The sequence below is a fragment of the Maylandia zebra genome, linkage group LG10 (assembly GCF_041146795.1).
Source record: "Maylandia zebra isolate NMK-2024a linkage group LG10, Mzebra_GT3a, whole genome shotgun sequence".
Classification (NCBI taxonomy): domain Eukaryota; kingdom Metazoa; phylum Chordata; class Actinopteri; order Cichliformes; family Cichlidae; genus Maylandia; species Maylandia zebra.
The window spans coordinates 6,938,121-6,959,154 of record NC_135176.1 but is presented as its reverse complement, the minus strand read 5'-3'; positions in this window follow the sequence as shown (position 1 = coordinate 6,959,154).

Below are 21,034 nucleotides of genomic sequence, written 5' to 3'. Positions count from 1 at the left end.
CATTACACCACTGCCAGTGCTTCCTGTGAGGCCATCATCACCACACCAGGGCCTGCGTTGCTGGCTGATGCCATCCACATTGCACCGCGGCTAATGCTCCATGTGAGGCCATCTTCACCACACCAGGGCCTGCGTTGCTTGCTCATGCCATCCACATTACACCGGGGCCTGTGCTATTCGTTGATGCCATCCACATTACGCCAGGGCCAGTGGTTTTGGATGAGGACATTCACATTACACCTGGGCCTTTGGTGCTGGCCAATACCATCCACATTTCACCAGTGCCAGTGTTGTTGGCTTAGGCCATCCACATTACACCACTGCCAGTGCTTCCTGTGAGGCCATTATCACCACACCAGGGCTTGTGTTGCTTTCTGATGCGATCCACAATATACAAGGTTTCTGTACTACTGGCTGAGGCCATCCACATTACACCAGGGCCAGTGGTGCTGGCCAATACCATCCACATTTCACCAGGGCCACTGTTGTTGGCTGAGGCTATACATTTTACACCAGGGAGAGTGCTTCCTGTGAGGCGATCTTCACCACACAAGGGCCTTTGCCCTGGGCTGAAGCCATCCACATTACACCTTGGCCTGTGGTGCTGACCGATATCATGCACATTTCCCAGGGCCTGCGTTGCTGGCTGAGGCCATCCATATTACACCAGGGCTAATGCTCCCTGTGAGGCCATCTTCACCACACCAGGGCCTGCGTTGCTTGCTCATGCCATCCACATTACCGATATCATGCACATTTCCCAGGGCCAGTGGTGTTGGCTAAGGCCATTCACATTACACCAGAGACAGTGCTTCCTGTGAGGCCATCCTAACCAAACCAGGGACTGTGCTTTTGGCTGAGGCCATCCGCATTACATCAGGGCCTGTGATGCCGAGTTCTACCATCCACATTACAGCAGGGACAGTGCTTACTTTGAGGCCATCTTAACCCCACCAGGGCCTCTGCTGCTCGTTGATGCCATCCACATTACGCCTGGGCCTGTGGTGCTGACCGATATCATGCACATTTCACCAGGGCCAGTGGTGTTGACTAAGGTCATTCACATTACACCAGGGCCTTTGCTACTGGCTTAGGACATTTACATTACACCAGGGTGTGTGGTCATGGCTGAGGCCAACAACATATCACCAGGGCCTGTATTGGTGCCTGATCCCATCCACAATATACAAAGGCCTGTGCTACTGGCTGATGCCATCCACATTACACCAGGGCCAGTGCTCCCTGTGAGGCCATCTTCACCACACCAGGGCCTTTGTTGCTGGCTGAGGCCATCCTCATTTCACCAGGGCCTGCGTTGCTTGGTCATGCCATCCACATTACACCAGTGACTGTGCTACTGGGTGAGGCCAACTACATTTCACCAGGGCTTGTGTTGCTGGCTGACGACATCCACAATACACAAGGGCATGTGATACTGGCTGATGCCATCCACATTACACCAGGGACAGTGTTGTTAGATGAGGCCATCAACATTTCACAAGGGCCTGCATTGCTTGCTCATGCCATCCACAGAACAACAGGGCCTGTGCTACTGGCTGAAGCCAACTACATTTCACCAGGGCCTGTGCTAGTCGTTGATGCCATCCACATTATACCAGCGCAAGTGGTGCTGTCCAAAACCATCCACATTTCACTAGGGCCAATGTTGTTGGATGAGGCCATCCACATTACACCACTGCCAGTGCTTCCATTGAGGCCATCATCACCACACCAGGGCCTGTGGTGCTGGATGAGGCCATCCACATTACACCAGGGCCTGTGCTACTTGTTGATACCATCCACATTTCACCAGGGCCATCCAACAGTGGTGTTGGCCGAGGACATTCACATTACACCAGGGCCTGTGATGCCGGCTTCTACCATCCACATTACACCAGGGACAGTGAGGCCATCTTCACCACACCAGGGCCTTTGCTGTGGGCTGAGGCCATCCACATTACACCAGGGCTTGTGATGCCGGCTTCTACCATCCACATTACACCAGGGACAGTGCTTCCCTTGAGGCAATCTTCACGCGACCAGGGCCTCTCCTTCTCGTTGATGCCAACCACATTAAACCTGGGCGTGTGGTGCTGGATATCATGCACATTTCACCAGGGCGAGTGGTGTTGGCTAAGGTCATTCACATTACACCAGGGCCTTTGCTACTGGCTTGTGACATTTACATTACACCAGGTGGTCATATGGTCATGGCTGAGGCCAACTACATATCACCAGGTGTTACGTTCCCCCCAAAAGGGTCTAGGCATGCGAGTGAGGGGACCAGTAACAAATGAGTCCAGAACAGAATGAAAGGAAAACAGACCAGTGTTTTTAATAAATAAAATAGTCTTTATTATAGATCATCTTAACATAAAGAGCCGGCAACGCCGTTTTACCAATAACACTTGGAAAAAGAGAAAAAAGGTTGCAACAACAAAGAACACAACAACCAAACAAAAACTCCACACCACGAGGAGGCACTTCCAGGGGCCCACAAGCTCACCCTGTCACTAACAGCAGCTGGCTTACTGCTGCCAAGGCCCACAAGCCCACACTACTCACGTAAAGCAGCTATGCTGTTTCCACAACTCCACACTTCGAGCAGGCTAACCACACACAACGCAGAGACACCAGAGAACACCCCACCCTGTTCACAGCTCATCCCCAGCTTATATGACCTCAGAGAGGGGATAGCTGACTGGGCCCAGGTGGCAAACGAGGCTAATCAGAAGCAGCTGTGTCCTGGGGAGAGAGAAGAGCAAGAGAGAGACAGAGGGGTGGAGCAAAAGAGGAGGAGGCGGAGAAAAACACCACACCCACACAAGGGCAGTATCAGGAGGCCCAGCTAGGGCCGTAAAACCAGGGCCTGTATTGGAGCCTGATCCAATCCACAATATACAAAGGCCTGTGCTACTGGCTGATGCCATCCACATTACACCAGGGCCAGTGCTCCCTGTGAGGCCATCATCACCACACCAGGGCCTGCGTTGCTGGCTGAGGCCATCCACATAACACCAGGGATGGTGCTTCCTGTGAGGCCATCTTCACCCGACTAGGGCCTCTGCTGCATGTTGATGCCATCCACATTACACCAGGGCAAGTGGTGTTGGCTGAGGACATTCACATTACACCTGGGTGTGTGGTGCTGACCAATACCATCCATATTTCACCAGGGACAGTGTTGTTAGATCAGGCCATCCACATTACAACAAGGCCTGTGATACTGGCTGAGGACATTTACATTTAACCAGGGCCTTTGGTCATGGCTGAGGCCAACTACATTTCACCAGGGACTGTGTGGGTGGCTGATCCCATCCAAAATATACAAATGACTGTGCTAATGGCTGATGCCATCCACATTACACCAGGGGCAGTGCTCCCTGTGAGGCCAACTTCACCACACCAGGGCCTGCGTTGCTGGCTGATGTGATCCACAATTTACAAGGGACTGTGCTACTGGCTAAGGCCATTCACATTAAACCAGGGTGTGTGGTGCTGACCAATACCATCCACATTTCACCAGGGCCACTGTTGTTGGCTGAGTCCATACACATAACATCAGGGACAGTGCTTTTGGCTGAGGCCATCATCACCACACCAGGGCGTGTGGTGCTGGCCGAAACCATCCACATTTCACCAGGGCTTGTGTTGCTGGCTGATGCGATCCACAATACACAAGGGCCTGTGCTACTGGCTGATGCCATCCCAATTACACCAGGGCCAGTGGTGTTGGCTGAGGACATTCACATTACGCCAGGGCCTGTGGTGTTGGCCAATACCATCCACATTTAAAGAGGTCCAGTGTTGTTGGCTGAGGAAATACAAATTACACCAGGTACAGTGCTGCTAGCCTTCCACATTACCCAAGGGGCTGTGTTGCTGGCTGATGCCATTCACAATACTCAAGGGCATGTGCTACTGGCTGATGCCATCTACATTACACCAGGGACAGTGCTCCCTGTGATTCCATCATCACCAAGCCAGCGCCTGTGGTGCAGGCCGAAACCATCCACATTTCACCAGGGCTTGTGTTGCTGGCTGATGCGATCCACAATACACAAGGGCCTGTGCTACTGGCTGATGCCATCCCAATTACACCAGGGCCAGTGGTGTTGGCTGAGGACATTCAAATTACACCAGGGCCTCTGGTTCTGGCCAATACCATCCACATTTCACCAGGACTACTGTTGTTGGCTTAGGCCATCCACCTTTCACCAGAGACTGTGATGTCGGCTTCTACCATCCACATTACACCAGGGCCTGTGCTTCCTGTGAGGCCATCTTTACCCCACCAGGGCCTTTGATGCTCGTTGATGCCATCCACATTAGGGCCTGTGATAATGGCCGATATCATGCACATTACACCAGGGCCGACATGTGTAAGCTAAGGCCATCCACATTACACCAGGGTGTGTGGTGCTTACCAATACCATCCATATTTCACAAGGGCCAGTGTTGTTAGATTATGCCATCCACATTACACCAGGTCCTGTGCTGCTGGCTGAGGCCATCCACATTGCACCGGGGCCATGGGGTTGGATGAGGACATTAACATTACACCAGCGACTGTGTTGCTTGCTGAGGCTATTCACATTGCAGTAGGGCCTGTGCTGCTGGCTGAGGCCACCTATATTTCACGAGGGCCTGTGTTGATGGCTGATGCCCTCCACAATACACCAAGGCCAGTGATTTCTGTGAGGCCATTTTCAGTAGACCAGGGTCTGTGCTGCTTGCTGATGCCATCGAAAATACACCAGGGCCAGTAAATCCTTGTGAGGCCATCTTCACCAGACCAGGGCCTGTGCTGCTAGCCATCCAAATTACGCAAGGGCCTGTGTTGCTGGCCGAAAACCACCACATTTCACCAGGGCCTGTGGTGGTGCTGGATGAGGCCATCCACATTACACCAGGGCCTGTGCTACTGGCTAATGACACTTACATTTTACCAGGGCATGTGGTCATGGCTGAGGCAAACTATATTTCATCAGGGCCTGTGGTCATGGCTGAGGACATTCACATTACACCAGGGCCTGTGGTGCTGGCCAATACCATCCACATTTCACCAGGGCAAGTGTTGTTGGCTGAGGACATTCACATTACACCTGGGTCTGTGGTGCTGGCCAATACCATCCACATTTCACCAGGGCCAGTGTTGTTGGATGAGGCCATCCAAATTACACCAGGGACAGTGCTTCCTGTGAGGCCATCATCACCACACCAGGGCATGTGGTGCTGGCTGATACCATTCACATTACACAAGGGTCTGTGCTTCTAGCCTTCCACATTACCCAAGGGCCTGTGTTGCTGGCTGATGCCATTCACAATACTCAAGGGCCTGTGCTACTGGCTGATGCCATCTATATTACAGCAGGGCCTGTGGTGCTGGCCAATACCATCGACATTTCACCAGGGCCAGTGTTGTTGGCTGAGGACATTCACATTACACCAGGGCCTGTGGTACTGGCCAATACCATCCACATTTCACCAGGGCCAGTGTTGTTGGATGAGGACATCCAAATTACACCAGGGACAGTGCTTCCTGTGAGGCCATCATCACCACACCAGGGCCTGTGGTGCTGGCTGATACCATCCACATTACACAAGGGCCTGTGCTGCTAGCCTTCCACATTACCCAAGGGCCTGTGTTGCTGGCTGATGCCATTCACAATACTCAAGGGCCTGTGCTACTGGCTGATGCCATCTACATTCCAGAGCCCCTGTTGTGCTGGCCAATACCATCGACATTTCACCAAGGCCAGTGTTGTTTGCTGAGGCCATCCAAATTACACCAGGGACAATGCTTCCTGTGAGGCCATCATCACCACACCAGGGCATGTGGTGCTGGCTGATACCATTCACATTACACAAGGGTCTGTGCTTCTAGCCTTCCACATTACCCAAGGGCCTGTATTGCTGGCTGATGCCATTCACAATACTCAAGGGCCTGTGCTACTGGCTGATGCCATCTATATTACAGCAGGGCCTGTGGTGCTGGCCAATACCATCCACATTTCACCAGGGCCAGTGTTGTTGGCTGAGGACATTCACATTACACCAGGGCCTGTGGTACTGGCCAATACCATCCACATTTCACCAGGGCCAGTGTTGTTGGATGAGGACATCCAAATTACACCAGGGACAGTGCTTCCTGTGAGGCCATCATCACCACACCAGGGCCTGTGGTGCTGGCTGATACCATCCACATTACACAAGGGCCTGTGCTGCTAGCCTTCCACATTACCCAAGGGCCTGTGTTGCTGGCTGATGCCATTCACAATACTCAAGGGCCTGTGCTACTGGCTGATGCCATCTACATTCCAGAGCCCCTGTTGTGCTGGCCAATACCATCGACATTTCACCAAGGCCAGTGTTGTTTGCTGAGGCCATCCACATTACACCAGAGACAGTATTCCTGTGAGGCCACCTTCACCACACGAGGTCCTGTGCTGCTGGCTGAAGCCATTCAAATTACACCAGGGTGTGTGGTTCTTACCAATACCATCCATATTTCACAAGGGCCAGTGTTGTTAGATTATGCCATCCACATTACACCAGGTCCTGTGCTGCTGGCTGAGGCCATCCACATTGCACAGGGGCCATGGGGTTGGATGAGGACATTAACATTACACCAGCGACTGTGTTGCTGGCTGAGGCCATTCACATTGCAGTAGGGCCTGTGCTGCTGGCTGAGGCCACCTATATTTCATGAGGGGCTGTGTTGATGGCTGATGCCATCCACAATACACCAGGGCCAGTGATGCCTGTGAGGCCATCGTCACCAGACCAGGTCCTGCGCTGCTAGCAATTCAAATTACACCAGGGCCTCTGGTGCTGGCCAATACCATCCACATTACACCAGGGCCACTGTTGTTGGCTTAGGCCATCCACATTACTCCAGAGACTGTGATGCCGGCTTCTACCATCCACATTACACCAGGGCCTGTGCTTCCTGTGAGGCCATCTTTACCCCACCAAGGCCTTTGATGCTCGTTGATGCCATCCACATTAGGGCCTGTGTTGCTGGCCGATATCATGCACATTACACCAGGGCCAGTGGTGTAACCTAAGGCCATCCACATTACACCAGGGTGTGTGGTGCTTACCAATACCATCCATATTTCACAAGGGCCAGTGTTGTTAGATTATGCCATCCACATTACACCAGGTCCTGTGCTGCTGGCTGAGGCCATCCACATTGCACAGGGGCCATGGGGTTGGATGAGGACATTAACATTACACCAGGGACTGTGTTGCTGGCTGAGGCCATTCACATTGCAGTAGGGCCTGTGCTGCTGGCTGAGGCAACCTATATTTCACGAGGGCCTGTGTTGATGGCTGATGCCATCCACAATACACCAGGGCCAGTGATTCCTGTGAGGCCATCGCCACCAGACCAGGGCCTGCGCTGCTAGCCATCCAAATTACCCAAGGGCCTGTGTTGCTGGCCGAAAACAATCACATTTCACCAGGGCCTGTGGTGTTGCTGGATGAGGCCATCCACATTACACCAGGGCCTGTTTTACTCGTTTATACCATCCACATTTCTCCAGGGCTTGTGTTGCTGGCTGATGTGATCCACAGTACACAAGGGCCTGTGCTACTGGCTGAGGACATTCACATTACAACATGGCCTGTAGTGCTGGCCAATACCATCCATGTTTCACCAGGACCACTGTTGTTGGCTGAGGCCATACACTTTACATCAGGGACACTGCTTCTTGTGAGGCCATCTTCACCACACCAGGGCCTGTACTTTTGGCTGAGGCCATTAACATTACACCAGGGCCTTTGGTGCTGTGCGAAACCATCCACATTTCACCAGTGCTTGTGTTGCTGGCTGATGACATAATCACCACACCAGGGCCTGTGGTGCTGGCCAATACCATCCACATTACACCAGGGCCAGTGTTGTTGGCTCAGGCCATCCACGTTACACCACTGCCAGTGCTTCCTGTGATGCCATCATCACCAAACCAGGGCCTTTGGTGCTGGCTGAGGCCATCCACATTACACCAGGGCCTGTGCTACTCTTTGATACCAACCACATTTCACGAGGTCTTGTGTTGCTGGCTGATGCGATCCACAATACACAAGGGCCTGTGCTTCTGGCTGAGGACATTCACATTACACCAGGGCCTGTTGTGCTGGCTGATACCATCCATATTTCACCTGGGCCAGTGTTTTTGGATGAGGCCATCCAAATTACAGTGCTTCCTGTGAGGCCATCATCACCACACCAGGGCCTGTGGTGCTGGCTGATACCATCCACATTACACAAGGGCCAGTGCTGCTAGCCTTCCACATTACCCAAGGGCCTGTGTTGCTGGCCGAAACCATCCACATTTTAAAAGGGCCAGTGGTGTTGCTGGCTGATGCCATTCACAATACTCACGGGCCTGTGCTACTGGCTGATGCCATCTACATTACACCAGGGCCTGTGGTTCTGGCCAGTACCACCGACATTTCACCAGGGCCAGTGTAGTTTTCTGAGGCCATCCACATTACACCAGTGCAATTGCTTCCTGTGAGGCCATATTCACCACACCAGGGACTTTGCTGTTGGCTGAAACCATCCACATTACATCAAGGCCATTGGTCCTTGCCGATGTCATCCACATTTCACCAGGGCCAGTGGTGTTGGCTAAGGCCATCCACATTACACCAAGGTCTGTGGTGCTGGCCATTACAATCCACATTTCACCTGGGCCAGTGTTGGTAGATGAGGCCATCCACATTATACCACGGCATGTGCTCCCTGTGAGGCTATCGTCACCACACCAGGGCCTGTATTGCTGGCTTAGGCCATCCACATTGCACCAGGGCTAGTGCTCCCTCTGAGGCCAACTTCACGACAGCAGGGCCTGCGCTGCTGTCTGAGGTCATCTACATTTCACCAGAGCCTGTGTTGCTGGCTGATGCGATCCACAATACACAAGGGCCTGTGCTACTGGCTGATGCCATCCCAATTACACCAGGGCCAGTGGTGTTGGCTGAGGACATTCACATTACGCCAGGGCCTGTGGTTTTGGCCAATACCATCCACATTTAAAGAGGGCCAGTGTTGTTGGCTGAGGAAATACAAATTACACCAGGTACAGTGCTGCTAGCCTTCCACATTACCCAAGGGCCTGTGTTGCTGGCTGATGCCATTCACAATACTCAAGGGCATGTGCTACTGGCTGATGCCATCTACATTACAGAAGGGCCTGTGGTGCAGGCCAATACCATCGACATTTCACCAAGGCCAGTGTTTTTTGCTGAGGCCATCCACATTACACCAGGGACAGTGCATCCTGTGAAGCCATCTTCACCACACGAGGGCCTGTGCTGCTGGCTGAAGCCATTCAAATTACACCAGGGCCTCTGGTGCTGGCCAATACCATCCACATTTCACCAGGGCCACTGTTGTTGGCTTAGGCCATCCACCTTACACCAGAGACTGTGATGTCGGCTTCTACCATCCACATTACACCAGGGCCTGTGCTTCCTGTGAGGCCATCTTTAAACCACCAGGGCCTTTGATGCTCGTTGATGCCATCCACATTAGGGCCTGTGATGCTGGCCGATATCATCCACATTACACCAGGGCCAGTGGTGTAAGCTAAGGCCATCCACATTACACCAGGGTGTGTGGTGCTTACCAATACCATCCACATTTCACCACAGTTTTTGATGCTATCTGATGCGATCCACAATACACAAAGGCCTGTGCTACTGGCTGAAGACATTCACATTACACCAGGGCCTGTGGTGCTGGCCAATACCATCCACATTTCACTAGGACCACTGTTGTTGGCTGAGGCCATACACTTTACATCACGGACAGTGCTTCCTGTGAGGCCATCGTCAACACAACAGGGCCTGTACTGTTGGCTGAGGCCATCCACATTACTCCAGGGACGGTGCTTCCTGTGAGGCCATCTTCACCCGACCAAGGCCTGTGCTGCTTGTTGATGCCATCCACATTACACCAGGGCCTGTGCTACTGGCTGATGCCATCCACATTTCACCAGGGCCAGTGGTGTTGGTTGAGGACATTCACATTACACCTGGGCCTGTGGTGCTGAACGATATCATGCACATTTCACCAGATCAAGTGGTGTTGGCTATGGCCATTCACATTACACCAGGGAGTGTGGTGCTGACCAATACCATCCATATTTCACCAGTGACAGTGTTGTTAGATCAGGCCATACACACTACAAAAGGGCCTGTGATACTGGCTGAGGACATTTACATTTCACCAGGGCCTGTGGTCATGGCTGAGGCCAACTACATTTCACCAGGGCCTGTGTTGGTGGCTGATCCCATCCACAATATACAAAGGCCTCTGCTACTGGCTGATGTCATCCACATTACACCAGGGTCAGTGCTCCCTGTGAGACCATCTTCACCACACCAGGGCCTGCGTTGCTGGCTGATGTGATCCACAATTCACAAAGGCCTGTGCTACTGGCTAAGGCCATTCACATTAAACCAGGGTGTGTGGTGCTTACCAATACCATCCACATTTCACCATGGTTTTTGTTGCTATCTGATGCGATCCACAATACACAAAGGCCTGTGCTACTGGCTGAAGACATTCACATTACACCAGGGCCTGTGGTGCTGGCCAATGCCATCCGCATTTCACCAGGACCACTGTTGTTGGCTGAGGCCATACACTTTACATCACGGACAGTGCTTCCTGTGAGGCCATCTTAAACACAACAGGGCCTGTACTGTTGGCTGAGGCCATCCACATTACTCCAGGGACGGTGCTTCCTGTGAGGCCATCTTCACCCGACCAAGGCCTCTGCTGCTTGTTGATGCCATCCACATTGCACCAGGGCCAGTGGTGTTGGCTGAGGACATTCACATTACACCTGGGCCTGTGGTGCTGAACGATATCATTCACATTTCACCAGATCAAGTGGTGTTGGCTATGGCCATTCACATTACACCAGGGAGTGTGGTGCTGACCAATACCATCCATATTTCACCAGTGACAGTGTTGTTAGATCAGGCCATCCACATTACAAAAGGGCCTGTGATACTGGCTGAGGACATTTACATTTCACCAGGGCCTGTGGTCATGGCTGAGGCCAACTACATTTCACCAGGGCCTGTGTTGGTGGCTGATCCCATCCACAATATACAAAGACCTCTGCTACTGGCTGATGCCATCCACATTACACCAGGGCCAGTGCTCCCTGTGAGACCATCTTCACCACACCAGGGCCTGCGTTGCTGGCTGATGTGATCCACAATTCACAAGGGCCTGTGCTACTGGCTAAGGCCATTCACATTAAACCAGGGTGTGTGGTGCTGAACAATACGATCCATATTTCACCAGGGCCACTGTTGTTGGCTGAGGCCATACACATAACACCAGGGACAGTGCTTTTGGCTGAGGCCATCATCACCACACCAGGGCGTGTGGTGCTGGATGAGGCCATCCACATTACACCAGGGCCTGTGTTACTCGTTGATGCCATCCACATTACACCAGGGCCTGTGGTGCTGGCCAATACCATCCACATTTCACCAGGGCAAATGTTGTTAGCTTCTACCATTCACATTACACCAGGGACAGTGCCTCCTGTGAGGCCATCTTCACCAGACCAGGGCCTCTGCTGCTCGTTGATGCCATCCACATTACGCCGGGGCCTGTGCTCCTGGATGATTCCATCCACAATACATAAGTGGCTGTGCTACTGGCTGAGGCCATCCACATTACACCAGCGCCTGTGGTGCAGGCCGAAACCATCCACATTTCACCAGGGCTTATGTTGCTGGCTGATGCGATCCACAATGCACAAGGGCCTGTGCTACTGGCTGATGCCATCCCAATTACACCAGGGCCAGTGGTGTTGGCTGAGGACATTCACATTACGCCAGGGCCTGTGGTTTTGGCCAATACCATCCACATTTAAAGAGGGCCAGTGTTTTTGGCTGAGGAAATACAAATTACACCAGGTACAGTGCTGCTAGCCTTCCACATTACCCAAGGGCCTGTGCTACTGGCTGATGCCATCTACATAAAAGAAGGGCCTGTTATGCTGGCCAATACCATCGACATTTCACCAGGGCCACTGTTTTTGGCTTAGGCCATCCACATTACACCAGAGACTGTGATGTAGGCTTCTACCATACACATTACACCAGGGCCTGTTCTTCCTGTGAGGCCATCTTTACCCCACCAGGGCCTTTGATGCTCGTTGATGCCATCCACATTAAGGCCTGTGATGCTGGCCGATATCATGCACATTACACCAGGGCCAGTGGTGTAAGCTAAGGCCATCCACATTACACCAGGGCTTGTGTTGCTGGCTGATGCAATCCATAGTACACAAGGGCCTGTGCTACTGGCTGAGGACATTCACATTACAACATGGCCTCTAGTGCTGGCCAATACCATCCACATTTTACCAGGACCACTGTTGTTGGCTGAGGCCATACACTTTACATCAGGGACACTGCTTCTTGTGAGGCCATCTTCACCACACCAGGGCCTGTACTTTTGGCTGAGGCCATCCACATTACACCAGAGCCTGTGGTGCTGGCCAATACCATCCACATTTCACCAGGGCCAGTGTTGTTGGCTGAGGCTATTCACATTACACCAGGGCCTGTGGCGCTGACCAATAACATCCACATTTCACCAGGGCCAGTGTTGTTGGCTTAGGCCATACACTTTGCACCAGGGACAGTGCTTCCTGTGAGGCGATCTTCACCACACCAGGGCCTGTACTGTTGGATAAGGCCATCCACATTACACCAGGGCCTGTGGTGCTGGCCAATACCATCCACATTTCACCAGGGCCACTGTTGTTGGCTGAGGCCATACACTTTACACCACTGCCATTGCTTCCTGTGATTCCATCATCACATTACACCAGGGCCTGTGGTGCTGGCCAATACCATCCACATTTCACCAGGGCCACTGTTGTTGGCTGAGGCCATACACTTTACACCAGGGACAGTGCTTCCTGTGAGGCCATCTTCACCACACCAGGGCCTGTACTGTTGGATGAGGACATCCAAATTACACCAGGGACAGTTCTTCCTGTGAGGCCATCATCACCACACCAGGGCCAGTGCTACTTGCTGATGCCATCCACATTACACCTGGGCCTGTGGTGCTGACCAATATCATGCACAATTCACCAGGGCCAGTGGTGTTGGCTAAGGCTATTCACATTACACCAGGGTGTGTGGTGCTGACCAATACCATCCACATTTCACCAGGGTCAGTGTTGTTGGCTGAGGCCATACACTTTACACCAGGGACAGTGCTTCCTGGGAGGCCATCTTCACCACACCAGGGCCTGTGCTACTTGCTGATGCCATCCACATAACACCTGGGCCTGTGGTGCTGACCAATATCATGCACAATTCACCAGGGCCAGTGGTGTTGGCTAAGGCTATTCACATTACACCAGGGTGTGTGGTGCTGACCAATACCATCCACATTTCACCAGGGCCAGTGTTTTTGGCTGAGGCCATACACATTACACCAGGGCCAGTGCTCCCTGTGAGGCCATCTTCACCACACCAGGGCCTGCGTTTCTCGCTGATGTGATCCACAATTCACAAGGGCCTGTGCTACTGGCAAAGGCCATTCACATTACACCAGGGTGTGTGGTGCTGACCAATACCATCCATATTTCACCAGGGCCACTTTTCTTGGATGAGGCCATACACATTACATCAGGGACAGTGCTTCTTGTGAGGCCATCTTCACCACACCAGGGCCTGTGCTTTTGGCTAAGGCCATCCACATTACATCACAGCCTGTGATGCCGCCTTTTACCATCCACATCACACCAGGGACAGTGCTTCCTGTGAGGCCACATTCACCCCACCAGGGCCTGTGGTGCTGGATAAGGCCATCCACATTACACCAGGGCCTGTGCTACTCGTTGATACCATCCACATTTCACCAGGGTTTGTGCTGCTGGCTGATGCGATCCACAATACACAAGGGCCTGTGCTACTGGCTGAAGATATTCACATTACACCAGGGCCTGTGGTGCTGGCCAATACCATCCACATTTCAGCAGGACCACTGTTGTTGGCTGAGGCCATACACTTTACATCAGGGACAGTGCTTCCTGTGAGGCCATATTCACCCCACCAGGGCCTCTGCTGCTCGTTGATGCCATCTACATTACACCTGAGCCTGTGGTGCTGACCGATATCATGCACATTTCACCAGGGCCAGTGGTGTTTGCTAAGGCCATTCACATTACACCAGGGTGTGTGGTGCTGACCAATACCATCCATATTTCACCAGGGAGTGTGTTGTTAGATGAGGCCATCCACATTAAAACAGAGCCTGTGCTACTGGCTGAGGATATTTACATTTCACCAGGGCCAGTGCTCCCTGTGAATTGACTTCTATAAGATAAAGCGATAAATATGTGAGTCTGAGTCGTCTATCAAACGTTACAGCTATTTCTATGAAGTTGTACAAAAACGCTTTATTTCGCCAAGACAGTGCATTTCTGACTGTTACATGCATTTGAATGGGGAACTCGCCCGAAACAAAGTATAGGTGTAAATGGCCTCGCTAGAAGTCTTACTAGCTATCCACACAGCTAAACATGAACCCAGGAACTCCAGACAATAGATGAGATCTTGAGAAGTTTACTGATTCTTTCATTTTGTGAAACTGTAACAATAAAACATATGTGGAAATGTACATTACTCATCTGTACTGTTAACAACAACTTGTGCCAATGACAATAACAATGCATTTGAGAAGCTAGCATGACGATTAGCACCGCTAATTAGCATATGAACTGGTGATCTCATTTACATATGAATAGCACATAGAAAACTTGTTAACTGTGGTCCATCACACATAAAGACAACACTTGGAGTGTCTCATTGCTTTTCCATTGAGTACTTACAGACAATGCTTTAACAAACACCCAAAGAAGGACATGAATGTGGAGCAGCCATCTCGAAGCAACATAGCAAGAAAACATGAACTTCCTGTCTAACTCTTCTTCTACTGTCACAAAATATCGACTTAAAGGGACCACAGGGCGGCGCATTTACTGACATTTAAAACATGAAACTAACTAGGCAGTAACATAACACTCCCCGCCTGGGATTATGACAATCCCACATTAAACTGTCAGTCACTAAACTTTTCGGGGGACAGCAGCAAAACCACTTCCGTTACAGGACGAGAGAAAGTCTTCTTATTGCCTGAATGTGAAGTAGTTACTTCGACTTTCCGGACAAGTCCATCGTTCCCTGGGAAAGTCTTGGTTATGATACACATGGGCCAATTGCCCCTCTTCACCTGAATGTCTTTGAGCAGAACGATGTCTCCTTCCTTGAGACTTTGTTTCTTGTCCTGCCATTTGTGTCGCAACTGAAGAGTATGAAGGTATTCCCGTCTCCATTTGGACCAGAACATGTCAGCGAGACCTTGTACTCTTTTCCATTGTTCTTTCAGAAATATCCCCTTTCCAAAGTCACCAGGGGGTGGCGCTGCTGAGTCTGGTTTCATCGTGAGCAGCATCGACGGCGTGAGGATGAGGGGTGACTCAGGATCGGTGGACACAGGAATCAGGGGGCGAGCATTCATGATGGCACAGACTTCTGCCATGAATGTTGACAACAGTTCATGTGTTAGTAGTGTTCTTTTGCAGTCCTGTAACATAGAGTCGAGGATACGCCTCGCAATCCCAATCAACCGCTCCCAGGCACCGCCCATATGGGATGCATGAGGTGGGTTGAAGATCCATGAACAGTTTTGTTTGCTTAAGTAGCCTTCGACATCCTTGACTGACATGTTCGATCCGTCCATTTTCAGTTCCCGAGAGGCGCCGATAAAGTTCGTACCGCAATCCGATCTTAGTTGTCTTGCTGGGCCTCTGATTGCAAAAAGTCGCCTTAAAGCATTTATGAAGCTGTCTGTGCTCATTGATTCGATCAACTCGATATGGACTGCTCTTGTTGACAGACATGAGAACATCACGGCCCACCTTTTAGAGCTAGCTTGTCCTCCTCTCGTGCGCCGGGTTACAATGTCCCATGGCCCGAACACGTCTACACCCACATATGTGAAGGGGGGTGCAACTTGCATTCGTTCAGATGGTAAGTTTCCCATTTGCTGACATTCCGCTTTTCCTTTCAATTTCTTGCATGTGACACACTTAAAAAGCACTGTGCTGATAGCCCTTTTGGCTCCTACCATCCAGAATCCTGCAGCTGTAATGGCACCTTCCGTGAAATGTCTTCCTTGGTGTTTCACAGTCTCGTGATAGTGCCGTATTAAGAGCGTTCCCAAGTGGTGTCGGGCAGGGATGATGAGAGGGTGAGTGGTGTCGATACCCAGTTCAGATTGTATGATTCGGCCTCCAACTCTTAAGAGTCCATTGCTATCTAGAATAGGATGCAGTTTCCAAAGACTGCTTGAGGGGGGAATAGGGATCCCTTCCTGAATACACTTTATTTCCTTTTCGTAGCACTCACTCTGAACGCTCTTTATGATACAGACCTTCGCATTTTCCAATTCTTCCACTGTGGGTTGACAGAGATGCCAACCACGACAGCTGGATGCTTGGTTGGATTGACCAAAGGAACGAGCAATGTGGGTCAAGCGGGCAACTGCTCTGAGGAGAGGACTGTAGTCGGAAAACCTCTCAAGATGGGATGAACTTACTGTTGACCTTGCGATTTGTGTCAGATTTGTTGTCACCAGCGGACGTATTTCTGTATCAAGAGTGGGATCCACAAGGTCAAACGTGACTGGAGATTGCGACTGTGCGGACGGTTTGAGGAGAAAGGCTGGCCCTTTAAACCATGTTGTGCTGCTCAGTTGTGCTGCTGCAACGGAGCGGGACCCATGATCTGCTGGGTTGAGTTCAGATGGAACGTACCTCCACTGGTTGGAGCATGTTGATTGGAGGATGCGTTGGACCCTGTTATGCACGTACACATAAAATCTTCGTGACTGATTGTGGATGTAGCCTAGCACGACTTTACTGTCAGTGTAGTACTCAATGTCGTCAAACATGATGTCTATTTCTGCTACTATCAGCTCCGCAACTTCAACTGCAAGCACTGCGGCACATAACTCTAGTCTTGGAATTGTGAGGCCGGCTTGAGGAGCTAGCTTTGTTTTTCCAAACACAAAGCCGATTTCTGTTTTGTTCAAAGTAGACAGTTTGATGTAAGCGACAGCTGCAATGGCTTTCACGGATGCATCAGCGAATACACAAAGTGTTTTGGTTTGGGCGCCAGATGTAGAGAGAGAAGTGTAGGGGCGTGGTATTTGGAGATCTTCTAAATCTTGAAGTGAGTCCTTCCAATTGCTCCACTCTGCCTTCATGTTGTCTGGGAGTGCTGCATCCCAGTCGTCCGTCAAGCTGGTAAGTTCTCTAAGAATCAGTCTGCCTTGAATTGTGATTGGAGTGAGAAACCCCAGAGGGTCGTAGAGACTGTTGACAGTAGAGAGGACACCTCTACGTGTGAAGGCCTTTTGCTCATTGTCAACTTTGAATGTGAAGGTGTCTGTGTCAACATTCCACAGCAGCCCCAAACTGCGTTGCACTGGCGAGTCTTGAGCACACAGGTCTAAGTTTCCAATGTTTTTTGCCCTGTCCTCTGGTGGGAAAGCTTCTAGGACTGTAGGGCGGTTGGAGATTACTTTGTGTAGTCTGAGGTTTGAAGAAGCAAGAGCCCGTTGAGCTTGTTGGAGAACTTGTATGGCCTTTTCTTCAGTAGGAAATGACTTGAGAGCGTCATCGACATAGAAATCTCGCTCAATGAATGTCCGCACCTCAATCCCAAAATCTAGCTCACCAGTCGCTGCTGCTTTCTTCAACCCATATATGGCGACAGAGGGGGAGGGACTGTTCCCAAAAATGTGCACTCGCATGCGATACTCTATAACTTCAGATGACATGTCGTTATCTTTGTACCACAAGAAGCGGAGAAAGTCTCTGTGGCTCTCTTTGACAACAAAACAGTGGAACATATGTTCAATGTCCGCCGTTATGGCCACCTGCTCCTTTCTGAATCTTATGAGCACCCCAACAAGACTGTTGTTGAGGTCGGGGCCTGTTAGCAACACGTCGTTGAGAGAGACTCCTTCATGTGGGGCGCTTGAGTCGAACACGACCCTAATTTTGGCGGGTTTCTTTGGATGGTAAACCCCAAACAAAGGGAGGTACCAGCATTCCTGGTTCTGAGAGCTGGTGCCACTTCAGCATGTCCTCTGGTAAGCATGTTCTCCATAAACTCCAGAAAGTGTGTTTTCATTTCAGGTCGTTTTTCAAGAGTGCGCCGGAGTGACATAAGGCGATCGTAGGCCAGTTGTCTGTTGTTCGGGAGCCGTTGTCGAGGCGATCGAAAAGGCAGAGGACCAACCCAGCTATTGTCCCTGCCCTGATAGAACTCTGAGTCCATTATTTGGAGAAACTGCATATCCTCAACTGATGGTGCAAGTTTGTGATCATCCGCTGTTCGTGTGAAGACCTGCTGACCAATGCTGTCCACATTACATCCTGACACAGGAAGGCTTGGGAGGCTGTGACTGCGCTCAGGAGCTTTGGTAAATGTCTCTTTAACAGTTATTTGACCGTTGCATGGCTGAAAATGGCTTGCACGGCCATTCTCCAGTATGAAAGTCTTATAGCTGTTCACGTGTGGGGGTCTGTGCACTCCATCGAGACAGATGTCACCTACCACGACCCAACCCATGTCGAGTCTCTGAGCAAATGGGGCGTCGTCTGGGCCGTTTATCTGCTCCCGGACTTTGTGGACTCGAAGCATGTCTCGTCCCAGCAGTAGTAGTATGTCAGCATTTGGGTCTAATGGCGGGATCAAGTTGGCAATCTGTCGTAGATGGGCGTGGTGTTGGGCAGCTTCTGGAGTTGGTATCTCAGAGCGGTTATCTGGAATTTCGTTACATTCGAGGAGTGTTGGCAGAGGAAGACTTGCCTTTCCATTCACTGACTCTACTATAAAGCCAGAAGCACTTCTTCCTGATACTCCTGTGAGTCCGGCACACGTCTTTAACATGTACGGGCGACTCTCTCCTTGGATCTGAAAAACATCAAAGAACTGGGTACGTGCCAGCGATCGATTGCTCTGATCGTCCAAGATTGCATACATTTTCTTTGTTTGATCTCTGTGTCCAGCAGGGTATACATTCACTAGTGTGATTTTTGAACATTCTCTGGCGCTCACTCCTTCCCCACACACCTCAGTACACCGAGATGTGACTTCTTGGGTGTCTGCTTTGTCTCTCTCCCCGCCTTGCTGTGGGGAAGGGGGCGATTTAGACTCCCATGGTGCTGGACCTGGGTGGAGGGCAGAAATGTGATTTTTGCTGTCACACTCAGTGCACGTGGTTTCTGATTCACAGTTCTTGGCTAAATGGTCAGTAGATGAGCAGCAGCGAAAGCAGACGTTTAATTTTTTGAGGATCTGTTTGCGCTCTTCCAAGGGTTTCTCTCTGAACCCTCTGCACCTTTTCAGAGGATGAGGCTTGCTGTGAATTGGGCACTGTTTATTTGGATTCACAGCATACTTAGACTTTTCTGCATCTGCCTTGTCCTGTACTTGAGTTTTGTGAACAGATATGGGTCCTTTGGAGAACCTTTCGTGCATGTGTCTTCATTCTGATGTTATGGGTTGGTTAGGGCTGTGGACGCTGAAGCTAGGGTCAGTTCGTGTTCTGGCTTCAGTGCGAATGAAGTTGACAAACACAGTAAAGGGGGGAAAGCTGACGCCATAATCGTGCTTGTACCTTGAACCAATATTCATCCACCTTTCTTGTAGATTGTACGGCAATTTTTCGACTATCGCTTGGATCCCTCTTGATGTGTCTAAGTAGGTCAAGCCAGGTAAGTAACTGTCCAACTTGGCTGTCTCTAGCTCTAACATTAGGTCGGCAAGATCACGGAGTCTATAAGGCTCTTTAAGTGTGATTTTAGGGAAGCTGTCGACCTTTTGAAAGAGAGCTTGCTCTACAGCTTCTGGGGAGCCATATATTTCTTCAAGTCTGTCCCAAGCCATAGCTAAACCAACTTCAGGGCATCTGATATTGACAGCTCTCATTTGTTTGGCTTGTTTAGCTGAATCTTTACCAAGGTAGCGCACCAGCAAATCCAGCTCTTCTCCTGGTGAAAGGTCTAACCCTGCTATTGCGGTTTTGAAAGATGATTTCCATGCCCAGTAACTCATGGGTTGGTCATCAAAGCTGGTAAGGCCTGTAGTAATGAGCTGGCTGCGGGCTAGATATTTGGCGAGGTCGTAAGTGTGTTGGCTCGGGGCATGTTCATTGCCCTGAGTATAACTGGATTTATATGGTGTCTGAACAAGAGGTGTAAACTCTTTGTAGTTGGTGGATGGGGGCTTGTACAGTTCGTTATGAGTAGCAGCACAGTTTGTTTTGTTTCCTTCTTTTATAGCAATTTCTTGAAAGGCGGGTGTAGGGTCTTTGTATTCAGTTTTTACTGGGGCTGTTGATTCTGCTGCATTGATAGCTGTTTGTTCCAAAACATACTGCGCAGTGCGTTTTTCTTTGCTCTCAGATAGGGGTGGCCCATAAGCTACACTGCGTGTTTCGAAGCCTAATTCAAGTAGACCAGCTTCTAAAGAATTAGCTTCTGCTATGGCAGCTTCCTTCTCTTGTTCCGCTCTCAGCGCATCAAGAGTAGCTTGTAAGCGTGCTTGCTCGACTTTAATTTCTATTTCTTTCTTTGTATATGAGGCTCTTGTTTGAGCAGCTTCAGCCTTTGCTCTTGCTCTGAGCAGTTCAATGCTAGCTGACGAACCTGCTCTTGATGGTGGTTTGTGGGAACGGACTGACTCTGTCTCGGCTTTGGAGGATTTACTTTCAGACATTTTGGATTTGTTGTATTTTGATTGTGTCCGCCCGTATACTTTACTTAGCTTATAGGATGGTCGTAGCTCCACGCGGTGGCTTCTGTAGCTATGATGTTTGCTGTGGTGCTGTCTTTTCACTGTAAATGGCCTCGCTAGAAGTCTGACTAGCTATCCACACAGCTAAACATGA